Here is an 18,260-nt window from a genome sequence, read left to right on the forward strand (position 1 = left end):
TCTCAATAGCAAAAATGTAAGATTTTTTTTTTTTCATGAAACAGGTTATTTTTTATTTTCTTCCAACTGTCTGGCATTTTCAACTTGAGGTAAACTGGCTATCCAGTTGCAGAGAGACAAAACAGCACTACCAATAAAAGTGTTTAAAATATGCTAAAAAGTTTTAAAATTATTTCCCCTGCATTCCTGAGAAACACTGTACTACCAACTAAATGATGGTTTGAAGTTTTACTTGTATTTATTTTTCTGTTATTTGAATCTTTAGGACATAATATGATCATTCCCAATGAGTGCCAGCAACATTTTTATGTAACACCAGGAATACAGGTAGCTGTAAAGGCAAATGCAAAAATAGCATATTAACTGCCGTGGACTTAATCTTACCAGATCTATTTAAATGGTCATTTTTTGCATCTGTGGATCACAAGGCATTGGATGTGGAACTCTTGCCGCAGCCAATTCTACTTACTTCTCCGATGAATTCAGATGGTTTGCAAGTACTCAGCTCTACTGAGGCTGTTAACAAGGACTTAAGCCTTTGGAAGTGGAAAAATTTCCTTTAAAAAGGGAATTATATAGAACTGGACATTTATTATGTAAATTAATAACATTTTAGATAAAGATCCTATAGCAACCGACAGAAAATACAGAGGTTTTGAACCATCTTACAGTATTTAATAGATAAGGCTATGTTTGGTATACAGCATATAGAAACTTAAAAAGAAACTATACAAAATATTTTTAATATCAAGTCCCCAAAATATGTTATACTAGTTTATGTGGGTCCTCATTAAATGCTAGTATAAATAGAACAGTTTCATTAATGTCATGCTATATCAGGCTTTTTCATCCCCAGGAGACACTATTTAGGAAGATAAATTTTTCTTCACAAACTTTTCACTAAAGCTGACTAAAAAGATTTTCAAGACTTCCCTGGAAACAATCTTTTCTCTTAAAGAGCAATTGATGATATGAGTTATCCCAGACCAAGTCCTCTTCTCACTTCCTAAGCTTTTTGATAGACCTGTTTGGAAACTCCAGTCTGTACTATCCAGATATTGTGCAACTATGCAGTTTATCTTGTTGTATTTATCTACCTAGCTGTGGATAAGAAAACATGGTTTTTCTTTTATCTCAGCACTAGTGAATGGAGTTACTGTATTAAAAAGAGTAATTCATTATCAGTCAGTTAAGTGAAATTACTTTAGTCCTGACATGTCCCAGTTTCAGAAAGGTCTAGTTGATGCATAAAGTTTTGGTAATTGGATAATCTGTTATTGAGTGGGAGACACATTAATTCACATGGGAGAGCGAAACCAGAAGTGGTACAAATTAGTTACTGCTTCTTTATACAACTGCTATGAGAAAATAAAACCTCTGTTTAAAAGAAAAATATCTTTTGATGTTAAATTTGATTCTGTATCAGCTGAGGTAGAAACAGCCAAATTTCTACTGGCTAGAGTATCTCAGGACTTCATTTTCAGTATTTCAGGACTTCAGAATCACAGAAGCTAATACTGTTAGTTATATGGTGCAGCAAAGTTGGCAGGAGGTTTTTTTTCATGAGCAGAGTCGGTTGTTCAGAATTTGAAAGGAGTTGTATATCTAACAGTGTTCAGTGAAACATCCTAATATGTGACTGATTTTCAAGAATTCACCAGTACTCAAAAATACTCCTGAGAATTTATTCTGCTTTTAATTACAGAGCTGAGACTATGGGGGTTCCTAAGGTGGCCACTATGATTTCTTGTGTGATAACCCTACATTCCCTGAAAAAGGAAAAGGTGTAGAATAAGCAACAGTAAGGTGTGGTGATGAGAGCCTGAGTGGTCTGCAAGGACTAGGGTCAAAATGGAAATGGCTTTACTTTAGAAGCTTCTTAGGTGACGAGATTAAAGAGCTGAAAAAAACAGTAATCTGAGAGAATTTTTACACCTCTCTAAAAATATAAGCATAGTCACTGTGGATTTATTATGACACCTTTATAACACCACAAAACCAAACAACATAAGACCGCCTACTTGGCCACCCTTTTTAACCTCTGAGTACAGCTGATGTATGCTTGATAGACACCAACTATGGAAATATTTCACAAGGGGCAGAGAAGTAAGGTTTTCCATGGAGCTTATTGTTTTCAGAAACTATCTTGGCTCCATAAATAACTCTGGTTCAAGTAAATGTAGAGGATGCTCTGCAGCTATTTACCCCTGTGCTGTAACCTGGGGAGGCTGCTGACTGGGCTGACAGTGCTCCCACACATGCCACAGAGGAAAAAAAAAAAAAAAGAGTCAAGGTACACAGCACAAGACCTCACATGAGGAAAGGCTTCTTAGAGGAAAGGGGGCTCGGTGAGTTTCCCACCCACTCCTCAGCTTCTGCAGTTGAGATCATACTTTGGGACACAGTTTGGAGAAAGTTTGTTTTTTGCTGCTGCTGCACTACGAGCAGGTTAAGAGGATGCCAGCACCTCGGAAGTGAGCAAGCTCACATCCACAGAGTCAGCAGAGGCATTATCTGGAGGACTTTTGATGTGAGGCCCCTTTTGCTTCAAACATGGATGGAATTATGAAGGGGACATGCTAATGTTTGCTAACCACAACAGAGCTGCCCCGTTTGACACCACACAAACTGATGAGACTGTAAAAAGTCCTTTGGGGCTTTATGAAAAATAGATCCTTGTTTTAATTCTGTTCTATTAGTTACTGCTTCGTATTTTTTTTTTTTTTTAACATCCTCAGGGGACATCCACTGATTTAGCTCACAATCCTGTGCAGTTTACAAGTCAAAGTTTACTTGCTGTTAGCACAGCGATACCACAATGCTGTGTGAGAACTCAAGGCTTTTTGTATTAGTGGTGCATACAGAAAGCTTAGAGTTTACCATGGCTCACATTGTCAAAGCCTTTTTTCTTAGCATTAGATCCACCAAAACATCTGTAAGCCTGCCCCTCTAAATAAAAGCGCCTGACTTTTAGAAGAGAATGAAAGCAGCTCTTGTAGATGCTGTGTTTATAGCATGTCATATGGTACAGCTTGGTCAGAATATTTTTGAAGTTAAATAGTGTTTAGAGAAGTTCCAAAACAAAAATGAATCCAAGAAGAAAATTCCAAATAAAAGATTTCTGGTTTGTAAAATATTGTCAGCCCTGCTTCCTTTGAGTAAGGCTAATCTATAAAAAATGGCTTTGCCTGTGTGACTCTAACATAGGGGATTGATTTAATTTTCTTTTCCAGCTGAAATAATTATACTTGTACAGCCATGGAGGCTTGGTGCTGCCTTATTTCAAGGGCAATCAGTCCCATTTGGGAAGGATAAATGTTTGTACTGCAACTTGTAGGCACACAAGGATACACCCCCCAATCCCCTCGTCCATGGAGGGAAAGTTTCCCAAGTGCTGGATTACATACTGAGATACCTCTACATCCAAGAAAGCTACTTGAACATGTAACTACAGCCTTGTTCCAGCTTTGCCACAGGTCAACACAGGCTTTAGAAAGTCAAATATCTTTAGAGGGAGTACTTTGACCATTCCATTCCTCAAGTACAACACTAAGCTAAACAAAAAGTGAATATCCTCATTTAGCATGTTTTAACAATCTGCCCAGGAATTTGATATTCCCTGAAAGCAGATGTATAGTTTTCTCTTTCTGTGCTTCTCTCATAAATTCATTCCCTTTTGTTAAGCTGAATGCTACATGAATTATTTTTTAAAGCTACAAACTCCCAAGCAGGCCTCTTATTAATCCCACTAAGTATTGGACACTTGTGCCCAGATTCCCCAGTCAAACCACAACTCACATGGACTTCTGCATCTCTCCTTTAGCGGTGATCTTGGGAGTTCCCATTTGTGTGAGGAAGGGCTATTTATCATGCATGTGACTGATAGTGCTTCACCTGAGGCTCATGACAGTGTTTTAACGAGATAACAGTCAAGATCTGTTTTCCTTAAAATGGCAAAACAAATTTCTAGCTTCTATGATTGCAGGAAATATTTTGAGAGTGTGGAATGTTCCTGAAAACTGCAGAATCCAGAAGTCCAATAAAATACTTTCCTTCTCTTTGTGTTTCAGGGTTTTAGCCAGTTTCTTTCTTTAGCATTGTTTTTTTCTGTAGAGAAGCTGGAGGAATGGAAATCAACTCATTCTTCTACTTAAACATTCTTTATACTTTTTGAGGCTGACAATGAGCTTTTGCTAGCCTAACGTTCTGACTGTAAGTGAAATCAGGGTTGTGCTGATTTCACTATAACTGAAACAAAGGGCAACTAGTCTCCAAACAGCAGCAGCTACCAACCCCTTCCCAAAAGCAAGTTAAGGTCAGTATGCCATGGTCTATCAGAACCAAAGTAACTCCTTCCTTGTAGTGCTGGAGTGAAAAGAAAAGGCTGGGGTGAGACCCTAAGAGGAGACACAGCCTGACTGACAGTCTGAGTAGTGTTTGGTGGATCAGAGGAATTTGCAGTGCATGTGTAAAACTATTTTCCTCTCTGTATTCCGAGAGGGGTGCAAGAGGTTTTCCTTTTCTCTCTTATAAATAGCCCTGCAGCCTGAAGGTAAGGGTTTAATGCTGGACATCTGAGACTGTGCATTTCACATTTAATTGTTAAGCAGCTTGCCTGTATAATTTTAGATGTAATTGTTTTTTTCCTCCTTTTATTTTTTTCTTTCTTTCTTGCATCAGTGGAAACAAAATATCAGAAGTATGGGAATATTGGAGCAAGTGGAAAGAGTGAAAACGGCCATTTTCCTGGAATATAATATTATACCATTGGGGGTCAGAAGCCGATGAAGCTAAACAATGACAAAAGAGAGTGCCTTTATACATACATTTCTTCTTGTTCCTTTTTGAGCCATAAAATGTTTGAAGCTACTAATTTACCGTAAAAACCCAATTATTTTTCTACCCTCTGGGAAGCTGGATTAAGATTTAAGCTACTGTTGAATGATTGTTTTTTTTTCTATTATTATTATTATTTTTTAGTGCTGTCAGTATATTCAGTGCCTGTTTAAGTAAGGCTCATGTTGCTCAAGAAAGATTGCAACAGACTTTTCTATTGGGTGTTTTGTACACCCAAGAAACTACTGCTTGTAGCTAGCAGGAAAGATGTGAAGGACTGAGAAGGGAACTTGCTAGTCTGTATTTAACTGTACTATTTTGAAATAAACGTTTCAAGAAACAGTCATTTACACAGGGACATAGGGACAAGAAATTCTAAAATTAAAAAGGCTTCAAATAAAACAAGTCATCCTCAGAGAACCCACTGGGAATCATTCATTTGAGCTCACCCACGAAAAATTACTTTAGTTATTTACAATGCCAGATTCTTGGATTACAACTTTGAGATATTTCTAGATATTTCTTTAGCAAAAGGTGTCCCCCTCCCCCCCTTTTTTTCTAAAAAAAATATTAAACAAGTTTCCATTTTAAAATCACAGATTTATTTTCTGAAGAAAAGAGTTCCTTACAAGTATAGCAAAGAAGTTAGATTTCTTTTTTATGGAGGAAAAAGGAATTAATACGTCTGAAATATGTATTCATTGCTTTAGTTTTGTGTGAAGTGGTAGCTTGAAGAATCACTCCTGATTAATTGCAAAGGCTAATGAAATTAGCAGGCCTTCTCACATGTTTCAAGTTAAATATATGATCAAGTGATCTGCTTGATCTGACAGGCTGTACTCTTCAGTAGTTCCATAAAACCTCTTTAGCTGGTTTGTCTTTTTGTTGAGAACAGATGTAAAGCCCAGTGAACTAAAGCATTTCATAAGTTCATTTCTGTTTTACCTTATTATTAATGCAAAAACCAAATATTAAGCAGAATAAAATGTTTTGTCTTTTTCTTCTCTTTTGGCAGGTGGGAGGGTGGAGGAAACAATTTTTCATTTAGGAATCTTCTTTTTTTGTAATTGTGACATACAAAAAGACAGTACTTAGCACTCTGAATCACAGGAGCTTTTTGTCTAACTTTGTCAGACATGATACGAATTTTTCCAGGCTATTTGGTTCCTAGAATTGTGTAGGCAAATCAAGATGGCTTGTCTGCTCCAATTTTACAGAGTAGTCAGGAAATTTGTCGTTTTCCTTTGTCCAATATTCCTTTTTATCTGGAAAGTCTGGTTTTGAATATTAGGAACCTGATGCTATTTAACAGTGTTAATAATTTACACTTCTTGGATCTTTTTCAGGTAGTTCAGACTTCAGACCTTGAGAAAGCAAACTTTTTCACTATTACAAATAAACTCCAGTTGACTCACCATCTCCAACTTCAGTATTTGTCATTGCAATAAACATTAAACAAAAGCATTACATTTTATTTACCCTACCTTTCTTCCAATACTATGAAAGAGGCTGCTCTGAACTACACAGTAGTAACGAAATTCAATGTTAGCAACTTTCTCCCTCAAAAAATGAGGCTGTAAGCAACAATAAAGTATTTACATTATACTTCCTACATATAATGTTCTTCCCTCGCAAGCTGTTTGTGCCTGGCAAGATGCCCCAGTCACCAGCCCATGAAATTCACAGACACTCATTCGTGCTACCACTGAGTAACTTAACTGTTTTATTTTGGCTGAGAAGAGCGAGTTTCCAGCTGGACAACAGTCTTTAGCACTTTACATATACTGGAAGATGCCACATAACAATGTAAAAGAAAAAAAAAAAAAAGAAAAAGAATTAAAAAGAAGTTACTGAAACTTTGGCTTGGTACCCACAACTTACAGTAGCTTGTTTTGTTGGTTACAGCACTCTATGGAGAGGAAACAAGAATATGTGAGGTAACTCCTCTGATATTTTTGAGGTCCGAATAAGAAATTAAAAATGAAATTAAGAAAATAAAAATGGCTCATGTAAAAATAATAGACCTCTGTGTTGTCACACAGCAGCATCTTTGCTGATCATCCTGTGTGTGACAACAAAGGCACCACCACACCACCTAAACTGATACCCAGTGATCTTTACCTTCCTCATGATTCAAATGAGCCACTCCAGAAATCCCTTTCTATGCATCTTTTCAACTTCTGCATTAGCTGCAAGTCTTTTCTTTTATGTAAGGCCTGGTACAACACATCGAAGCCTATAATACTGCTTTATGTTTTTTCAGCCTCTTGTGGTTTGAGAGACCTCCTAGTCCTTTTCCATCTTTTTCACATGCTGCCTTTGTACCAACTTATTTACTTTGTGTAAGTTGTTGATTTTATATTCTTTACATTTACAAAACAACCAATTCCAAGTCCTTTTTCTCCGTTCATAAAACTGGAGCTGCTGCTGCTTTCCAGTCCCAGGAGAGCATCTTGCTCACAGAAGTTATCTTTTTTCACCTAAAACCAGCAGCACACCAATTCTTAGTTCCTTAGTTCCCTTTCCTCTCTGGCCAGGGCGGTGAGGCCAGGGCATGCCTCCCCACCAGACTAAAGGGAACTCGCTGTGTACTTCTAACCTTCCCCTCTCTTGGTGCACTGGGTGCCTGCTTTACCGCCAGAGAATAGCTGGTAGTAAGGTTAAACATGGATAGCAGTGGTGACATGATTACGCTGCATTAGAGCCACAGGAACATTATAGTTAAGGTCTGTCATCTTCATTATGCTCCTTCAGCGCCCAGTAAAAAAAATAATAATAATAAAAAAAAATAATAATTCCCGGTATCCTACTGCCACTCGGATCTCAATATTTTCATCCATTCTCATTTTGCTGAGAATTTTTCTTTGGCCTCTTCCTCAAAATATACTTTTGTGACACTCCCATAAAACCAGAAAAGAACGGTCAGGAAGGGCCAGAAAGAAGGAACTTGCCCCACCCTGCCATCAGGCCCGAACAAAGCCAGAACCTGCAGAGAGAAATCAGAGGAGTGAATGACCTGACTGCTAACTCCAAACCCCCAGTTCACCTACTTGCGACTTGCTGCTCGTATGAATATTTTTTCATCTGTACCTTATGCAGTTTAACTCGATAGCAAGTTCTTTGGTGCAGGGACCTCATTTACAGATATGATTTTGGAAACCAATGATTCTGTAAAAACCACTGGCTAGCTGAGGAGGACCTAAAATGGAGCCTGTGGTTTTTATGGAAGCATGAGCATGTATCTTCTGGAAATCAGACTACTCAAAAAATTCATATTTTCCAGTCACCCTGGTAAGTTCCAAGACAAATGATAGAGTTTCTTTCAGGAGAAGATTTTAAAATGCAGATAAGACAAATACTTGCTTGGAATGTCCTGGGTATAAGCAGTTCCACTAGTGGTTTCCAAAGTAAGGCTTCTGTCTTTTTCCGTAAGATGACTGCGAGAACTCCCTCATAAATCTCATCTGCAGTTTCTTTACTATTTTTTAAATTTTGCAGAATGTCTGAAAAATATGAGAATAGATTACAAGTCAAAAATTGGATAATGTAATTACAAGAGGTGAAAAGAAATTCTGGAAATTATGACCTCACTCATGAATCTGATATTAATCATGTTCAGTAACAAAGTTCTGAGAAGAAAACAAAGTGATGGCTGAGAGATAGTTTAACAGCTATGAACAACAATGGTTTAACATCAGTAACAACCAACAAAAAAAAAACCCAACCCCCCAAAAAGGAAACAGAGCTAAAACAATCTCTATTTACAATTCCATTCCACAACAAGTCTCAGTGGAGCCTTTGGGACTGTGGTCCCCATATTTCAGTCAGCCATGTGTTTCTTGAAAAATTTAGATCGGAAGATTCACAGAGTCCTTAACTGTTCTTAGCATACTGGCTTTTGTTCTTGCTTTCATGCCTTTGCCCAGCACCTCAGCAGTTAGATCATTCTTTTGGGACTTGAAAAACCTGGGGTTTTTTTCCTCCCTTTGTCCAACAGAATTCTGGTTTAAAATTTCTCTCCAAAAATTTCTGGAGGGTGCCTTGGGGAAATCTGGGATGAGAGAAGCCTCTGAAAATTTATGTGGAAACTGATCCATTTTGAATGAAATAATTAAATACTTGTTAAGCTGTTGGCCTTGAGGTTAGGGAACTTGCCTGGAAGGGGAGAGATGAATATTTCAGACTGCTCTAATTAGTAGTTCACTACCTTATGTTAAACCAAGCAGGGAACAGAGCTCTAGAATTCTCCTTCCAAGTAACCCTTACTTTAAAGTGCTATTCACACATTTCTTTGTTTTCCTACTTTATGTGCCACCCCGACCTAGGTGAGGGGTATGAATACAATGTAACTCTAGGGAAAGATGGAATTTTGTGCTCCACGTTTCCTGTTGCTTGGCATCGGTGCCTCTCCAGGCGCTATGTCAGATTTTGCAAAGCCTATTTTCATGTGCTTAACTCTCCCCACACAGCCTTGGTACCTAACTAGAGTCTGGTGAATTAGGGTATTTCTAAGTTCTTTCGGTGGATTTCACTTCTAACTAATTATTTTCTTACTCTTTATCCAATCCCTATTCAACTAAAAATGAATCCCTTTGCTAATTGTAGCAGGACATGGAAAGCATTTTGCTTCAGCAAGGTATATACGAAGATTGGAAGCTGTGAGATTACCTTTCTGCAGGACCCTGTTTGGTCTAAAGGTAGGAACTAAAGTTGGAAGTTTAACTGCATATAATTCTTTGCCCTCTCATTGCATGTCAGTCACATTGTTTGAGGTCATTCAAATTCATTATGTAGAAAATACAATTATATTCTTTCCTGGGGTTTCCCGATTGCTGAAATAGCTTCCACACTACCATCTTCTGCAAAATCTTTCGTAGACACAAAGTATTTGGATGGGCTTTTTCTAGTAAAACTATAAATAGTTTTTCCTTGTTTCCCCCAAAGGCAAGGAAACAACTGTGCCCTCAATAGGTGCACAGTAAAAAGCCACTGAAGATTATTTTCATGCTTTTTTTTATCCCCACAGGTGTATAGTCTTGTGAGATGGTGGATCCATCTTCTAGCCTTTTTTTTTTTTTTTTTTTAAATATATGTATTAGATTACATTGCAGTGGCTGGCACTGCTAATATTAACACTGTTGGTTTAGATGTAGACGTCATGCTATGCAAAATCATTCAGTGTTAGATATCCTATGTTTCCAAAAGTTATGTTGGCTGCAGGAAATCTAAACAAATCTCTTTTTTTAACAAGTGTCGTTATGGACAAGGCAAAAGGACCTTAGAGGTCTGCAAAATTTTGAAGTTGTACCCATCAGACTCTGAAAAATAGAGCTATTTTGAACTTCCTGGAAAAACAGAGAAGATACAAGTATGAATTAACATGTTACTTCATTTGTCATCTCATGGGAATCTAATACCTGGGGAACATTAGTTATCTAGGCTGAAAGTAATGAGACAGGCTCCTTCATCCAGTACTACTTAGTTTATATTGTTGCTTCTAGCTTACAATGTTGCACTTAATTACACCACAATAAGAAATTACCTGTCATACAATAATCTTCATTGCCCTTCCCTGAAACTGGTCTTCCTTGCAGCTGTGTAAAGCCAAAAAGCTTGAGCAATTTGACTCTTGTCCTTGGATATCTCAAAGTTTCTGCTTACCAAGAGTTTCAGTTCCCCCTCAAAGAAAGACACTAAATTTCTTGGGTGAAAACAGCAATAATTATATCATCATTGTGGTCCCATGGGGATGCATCTAGGATCCGCAAAGCCAAGGAATCAAGAACTTTGACTGAGAATGAAAGTGATGACTCACAACAGATTCTGCCCTGTTGTCTACGTTACCTTGTTTATAAAACATTTTTCAAAATTTGCTAAGAAAGCAAACTAAATAATGTTTTAGTGGTGCTCATACTGTGAAAACCCAGGAGCCAAATTACTTTCCATCTTCAGAAGAGAAAACAAAATAAAGATACAAAGAAGAAGGTCTAAGGGTTCCAATATTCAAGCCTTCCTTTTTCTTCTTTCCCATTTCTTCAGTGATTCTTCCAGTTCCCACTGTCTAGTACTAGGTAATCAGTGCTTTGCAGAACTGCTAGCACTTAGAGCAGGGGTCCTCAACCTTTTTAACCAGGGGGCCGGCGCGTGGATGAAGTGGCAGGCAGTCATCTGCGGCTGCTTGGTTTCCCCCCCCCAACCCCCAGCGGTGTGTGTGTGTGTGTGGGTGTGTTGTGTTCTGTAAATTCCGGGGGCTGGACTGAGGACCCTGGGGGGGCGTAGTTTGAGGACCCCTGACTTAGAGGCTGATTTCCAGAGAAAAGGATGATATTCATTTCAGCTGAGGAAGAAGGCAATAACAGCTAGAAACCAAAAAATCTCGTCTGGTTCATTAATAACATTGTGACGCTGACATGAGCCACTAGTTATATGGAAGACTCACAACAAAGAATAAAGAGGTGGTAGACAAGGAGGATGGGCACAAGACCCAGAAGAGAGTTACTATGCATGTAGTTACTATCAAGCTAAAGCCAACTAGGCCTTAACATATGCCCGACTGCATTAAAAAATCGTGTTTTCTGAATGGCAAAATTCTGCTACAGACACAAAGCAAGAAAAACAGAGCTTCTTACTAGGTTAAAATGTCTCCAGATTTCTAACCTCTTCAGGAGAAATGGTATGGCAGGTTTAGAAGTGAAAGTTGAATACACAGTCACAGAAAAACAGTCACAGAACATTGTTTTAAAAAAATCGCTGAAGCACAGGACAGGAATATGTGACCACATCACTTTTTTTCAGACTGTGTTTAAGTGAACACTGAATCTTGGAACAAACCCAGTCAACTGAGGGCAAAGGGTTTCACAGCACTATTCTCACCACCAATCTGTTTCATCTTCTTTTTTTCTTTTTTTTTTCTTTTTTCTTTTTTATTTTCTTTTTTTTTTTTTATGACTGGGACATTTCTGTCTGCAAGCTGACCCATTCCTTAAGCATATGTATATGTCACTTAAGGATTTAACAGTCAGAGACACTGAGACACTGTCCAGATCCCTCTTTGACATTTCAAGAGACAACTCCAAGAGGCTGAAATACTACTGGGATTTGAAATAGCATGTGCAAAGAGCCTCCATTTCTTCAGCTAGTTAAAGTGGTTTGTTTCTATAATTTCCTATGCATTAAAAATAAATGTATAACAAGTAATATTTTAAAGTAACTTTCTGTTATACTGCTGGCATCATCTCCAAAACAGTCGTATGTCTTAATGACATTCCATTTATTTAACTGCTTTTCTCATTAAAAACACTGCCTGATGGTACTGATTGCTCAACATTTGACTCTCTAGATTATACAGATCTGCCTGTTCTGAAGAGACAAAAAACCCAGGCAGAGCAGCAACCCCAGAGAAGGGAAGTTCCCTGCTAAGAGTTTATCAGGTTGAGGAACAATGTGCGTTGCCCGATGTGCTTATTATCCAGGAAGTTACTCATCATTGTTAGTTATTCTTACTGAAAATACTAAAATAATTTCCAGTACTTCATCCAAGAAACTATGTCCTTCACCTAACAGTAGGTCCAGCTTTACTAAAATGGCCATGCATGATTCTGCACATAGAGGATTTTTTTTTTTAAATTAGAATAAGCTCAAAAGCTGAAGAAGTACTTTTTACTTAATTTTATTTTATTTAGCTGGAAAGCAAATTTTAGCAGTGCCCTGAATGGGTTTGTTGCAACACAATTTAAAACTATGCACCCTGAGAACCCTTGGTTTTTTTCTCTCTTCATAAAGCTGGTGTAACCAAGGCTTTGTACTCTAAGGGCAGGCCTCCGAGCTAGAAAAGAGCAGGAAAAAATGTTATAGAGCTTTCTTATACTCCCAGTATGAGAACGCTGTTTGCATTTTAGCTCTCCCCTAGCTAAAATTTCGGTTGTGCCTTTGCAATGAAGATCTTAGGCACCAACAAAAGTTGGTACCCTGGATTGTGAAAAGACTGTCGGGGTACCCTTCCCCACATGTGCCAAAGGATGGTGAGGATGTGAAGGCCCTGTGGTGGTCAGGAACCCTCTGAAAGCCTGCAGTGATGGCGCTGATGAAGAGCTCCCAGCTGCACCACTCTCAGGAGGGCCCTCAGGGGTAGTTTAGAAGCACAATATAGACCCAGTCATAATGCTCCAAAGATGGCTGCCAGGTGGAAATGCCCCTCCAGGACATGCATTCAAGGTTTTATTTGTGAAAGGTCCCATGTGCTATTAATTTCCAAGCAGTACATGGTGGCCTGAGGCTCAGTGGGGAGAAGAGCTGCTGTCAGCCCCCAGAACACTCTGAGCATGCCAAAATGGCGCCCCAACTCTGGGGGTCTCTGCTGCATTTTGCAGGAGACGCACCCTGAAAAACGCTCAGCAGAGTGTTTCTATCCACAGAACACACACTGTGTGTCCTGTTTCTTGCGTTCATCTTTCAAGGGGCTCTGCTGTGTTGCACATGACACATCATGACTTCACATGCTCTCTTGTGAAATCGCCTGATGCTGATACAAGGAAATTCAAGGAGCTGATCAAGAAATGGAGACTACAGGTTATTGCCTCATTTTCTGACTTTGTTCTGTTCATGGACCACTCTGTGTGCAAAGATCAGGGTTAAAATACGGTTCAACAGGTTGCCATTCGGTCTCAGTGATCTGCAGACCAGGCAGACATGAGTAACACCCTGAGACTGGAGCAGTACAATAATACAAACACTCCAGTGATGTACCAGGTGTTGCCTGAAGGCCCCAGCTTTCAGATGAGACCTTCAGCTCTTTATCTGAGCTCTAGTGTTTTGCAGATAAATGATCATGCTGCACTTTTGAAAAGAGCACAGGGACAACCATAGATTTCTAACATTCACTTTCTTAACACATAATATAACATGCAGGGCTGTTACTGACTGAAGCTTGGCTGTTAATGTTTGCCTACATAGTCACTGTACTTACCAGCACCTAATTCATCTGAAAGCTGTCTTTAGGATTTTGAGAGAGGTTAAATAAAACTAAATTACATTTTTCCATTCTCTCTCACATATAAATCTCTATAAGAATAAACCAATCTGGTGCGTGCAGTTTGAATGCAAGCTTTGCTCCTGAGTGATTTTAAATGAGAATTTTTCACACCCTTATTTAGATGCAATATCATTTCTGCCTTCAATGTTAATAACATAGTCAAAGGGACTGGAAGTTTTGCAAAAATCAGAGATCTGAATAAGGAATTCAGCTTGTGTACTTCTCTTGCAGCACTTTCCTGAATGTGTGCATCTGTGTGTAAAGCAAAGGCTGTGCTGGCAGCAGAGCTTTCCATGCTAACATTTCTATCCCCGTTTGTTATCATCAGACCCAAATGTTACTTCTGCAAGCGGCAGTTAACAAGCAGTGGTTTAATTCCTCTGGAGCCTGTAGGCTGTTCCCTGCAGAATGCAATCTCACGTTAGGACTTACTTATTTTAAGAGTTTGGAGAACAAAAAGATCTTGACAGCAAGATAAGCATGACCTCAGGGAACTGGGGGTCCCAGTCCAAGTCACTTTCCTCTGCTGATTATGGATTTGGTGAAAACCAGATTTAATTTCTATGTATTATCTTTGTAATATCTGACAGAGTGCTTGAATGCAAAGGCAAATAAAGAGGTTCACGTGCTGAGTTTGTAGTTTGCTGGGAAAATAATAAGGCCACCAAACTGCAGTAATGTACAGAAAGGAATAAGAGATGGTGTTTTGAGAAGATGTGTTTTCCAATTACCCAACCATTTATCACAGGGATTATTTCATTTTAATATGTTGTCTTACCTGACCAGACCTTTCATTCTCCTGAATGAAAATCTAAGTCATGTAAATCACACATATATGCATAATGTACAGAATGGTCATTAACTGCAAATCTCACTTGTGCGAAATTTTGTGTATCGGTCGATTTTAACATTTTTTTTTATGTTTCATACATTTTTTGCCTAATAATAATAATAATAATAATAATAATAATAAAATTTAAAAAAACCAACAAGCCCAACAACTTAATGAAGACAAACATTCAGTATTGATATAGAGTATCAGAGAAGCTTGGAGTTTTCAATGTGTGAATATATTGGCCTGGGAGTATCACTACTCAATTATTATTTGTTTCCAAAAACTGCAAGCAATAGAGCTGGGCAGAAAATAATGTTGAATGCATCTGCAGTCTGTCTCAAATTATTTTTGGTAATCGTATCACATCAAATTTTGGAATTAAAAAAACCCAAAACAAACAACCAACAAGAGGAACATAGTACATAGTGATTTTCCCAGAAAACAGGATTTATGTGTAGATTATAAACTGAAAATAATAAATAACAATATGTTATTTGATATAATATATTATTTCAGTGTACAAGTAGGTAAAAATACCTAAGAAACTACTTATAAATGTTGCAAACTTTTCAGCATGATGAAATTCTATGTGAGAAATGTTCAAAGTAACAAAATTCTTAAAGAGATCAAAAAAGAACAAAGAGATTCTGTAGAAACAATGGACCAAATATATCCAAGGATAACCCCACTGAGATCAGTGGAATTGCACTAGGGATATACTTGGCCCAGTGACTCCAGAAATGATGTTAATGAGGAACCTTAACACTACTGCTAGAAAAATCTCTATTTAAACCATGCTGTGGCAGTTCATGTGAAAAAGTAAATGGGACCTTCACATGAACTGCACAGCATGTGAGTGTGAATCAACAGGCTATAATAAATTGGTTTGGTTTCCTTCTCCCAGACTTAAGCAAATGTATTATATTGTAGCATTTGAGATGTTATAATGAAGGTTATGTCATTATTCCATTATATTCAAAAAAGCCTGATTGTCTTCAAAAAAGGCCTGATTTAGAAAAATATTTCTTAATTCTTATAATAAAGAATCTGTAGATCAAATATAATGAGTGATAAATCCCTATTAAAAATCCCTCGTTTCTCTAAAACTTGATCTCATGGATGTCAATAAGCTCTGGATAAGGAAATGTTTTGTAAAATAAAGGCCCCATTTTTTTTCAATGGAAAGCAAACCTGAATAGGTTTCTAACAAAATTTTACTTTCTTACAGAAAGAAGCAATGATTTAAAAAGTGTGAAGGAATGTATTATCTGACGTCATATGACATGATATATCCTGAAACTTCTTAAAAACACAGAACTTGAGCTACCAGAGAAAGGAGTGACCTTTTCAACTTAAACTGCTGATCATAAAAAAAAGTAAGACAGGATGAAGGTTATTTTTCATTTAGGGTAAAGTACTCACAAATAACAGAAGCTGAAGCTGCCTGGATTGCTCTGGCCTGCCTCGGACTGAGTGCAGCTCTTACAGAAAGCTGTTCACCAGCAGATTTGGAGGCACTTGACATTTGCTGTTCCTAAGGACAAACAAGCAAAATGAGATGCAGAAACATAAGATGGGCAGCATCCCCAGATGAGGGAAAGTAGTGGAGACAGGATCTCATGGCACCCACTGATGTGAGAAGCAGAATCCAGGAGCAACATCCCCACCCCTATATATAGCTCATCTACATATAACGTACCTGATCCTGCAAGCTGTTTTCTGTTTGAGGGCTCTTGGGCTTCAGTCTCCAGCAAAGAGCAAAATCTTGTTTCCCAATCTAGTGACTGTTTGCAGTGAAGTATTCAAACTTCAACCCCCCCCCCCCCCGCCCCCCCCCCCCAAATCCAAAAACCCCCAGCAGTCTGTGGGCATGTGAAAGAGATTATAAGATGTAGTGCCTGTGCACTGGGATGAACTTCACTGCACTGTACTCAGTGACCCCAGACGTCACTTCCAGTCCTCTAGCCCTGTGAACTGTGGTTTCATTCCAGAGATCATTGAAAAAGAAATGCAGCATTTCACAAATTTCATCTAGCACATTCAAAATTATCATGTCCTGACATTTCAGCTGTTGAAAAGAACCAGGATTTACTACCTCACGTGAAAAAGACCAGAAGGCTTAAATGCATAACAAAGTAAAGCCGTGATATGAGACAGATGAACTCATTTAGATAAAATAAGACAAGACTCAACCTTCCTCTGAACTTCAATTTGAAACTGAGTTAAACCTCTCATTGAAGGAAGATAAAAAGTTAGCCAATTTATTTGTCTTTCAGTTCTCTTTTATACTTAAGAGAATGCTATTGAAGTGCTAGCTGAGATTTTGGGGAGAGCAGTTCCTGCTGCTGGTACAGCTTCCTGAGTGATACTGAGCCAGGCACTCGGTCTCTCTTGCCTCACTTTCCAGTCACAGTCTGATGTTTGTCCTCCCTCTCCTTTCTGTCTGATGTATGTACTTTAAACAGAAAATTTAGAATGAGAGCTACCTTTTATTATGTGATTACACAGTGCCCAAGGTCCTTCTCTTAACTGTTGTGTCCAATGTGTTTGCAGTACAAATGATGTTGATGAAAATATTTTTCTCTGTATCCCCCAATGTCACCTAGATGGATAAATGTTTTTGATAGGGATATATTCTTCATGTGCTATCCCTTTGGTTTGACATTCTGAATATAACTCCTTTGAATTTAAAAGTACTAGGAGAAGAGACAGAAATGTTGCATGCAATTTTGCCTGCACTATATGAACCCCATGGTATTACCATGCCTTCATTCAGAAGTTAGAAGCAAGCAAAGGCAGTGACTACATTTTAATCCATACTTCATAGTAAGCAATTATCATTCTGCTATGTGTCATTTCCCTCTATATTGTTGCAACAATGCTCTGGATTTTTGCATGAATCCTTTGGGTTCTAAATGTCCCACAAAATATAATGGAAAATATTTTTACAGAAGAAAATGTTATACAACCCAGCATGATCCCACTCCTCACCATTTGTTCTAGGATTATTCAGAAATGTTAATTTCTCTGTCTGGATTTCACAAATAGCTCAAACACCCCCCAGCTGAGCATAAAAATAACTTACTTTTGATGGAAACTATCTTTTGGGTCCTTTAAGTGCTGTTTCTAAATTGGCTGTTTTGGTCCTGTTTTGAGTTGTCATGTATGGCACAGAAAGGAGCTGGCAAAACACCTTAGTTATTCCTACAAGTCTTCATTTGTGAAACAGTCTTTAAACAAAACCAACAGTATTTAAACAAAACCAACAGTCTTTACCATAGCTCAGGATATTAGGAAAAGTGAGATCTTGAAGACATGACATCTCTAGATTTCTTCAAAGGAAGGAAACACTAGTTCAAGCTTCTCAGTCTTTTTGTAGGGTTTTAAGAGATCTCTTCACCTTTTCTTTCCAATGCCGGTGTTCCATCTTGTCTCCCACCTCTAAGGCACTTAAGAAAACCCTTGCACTTCTGTCATTCAACAGATATTAAGCTGGTCAATAGACACGTGGCATAATAACATTCCAACCAGCAGATTCATGATCAGATTTATCAAACA

General features: G+C 38.2%; 1 long non-coding RNA gene across 2 annotated transcripts in view; it reads right to left on the bottom strand.

Moving 5' to 3' along the window:
- Positions 1 to 18,260, bottom strand: part of LOC119156124 — a 60,039-nt gene that overhangs the window by 6,846 nt on the left and 34,933 nt on the right. For both annotated transcript variants that reach the window (XR_005106979.1, XR_005106978.1), the window contains one exon: positions 16,125 to 16,236. This is a non-coding gene — a long non-coding RNA (uncharacterized LOC119156124). The remainder of the gene's footprint in view (positions 1 to 16,124; positions 16,237 to 18,260) is intronic.

This window comes from Falco rusticolus, chromosome 12 (genome assembly GCF_015220075.1).
Source record: "Falco rusticolus isolate bFalRus1 chromosome 12, bFalRus1.pri, whole genome shotgun sequence".
Classification (NCBI taxonomy): Eukaryota; Metazoa; Chordata; class Aves; order Falconiformes; family Falconidae; genus Falco; species Falco rusticolus.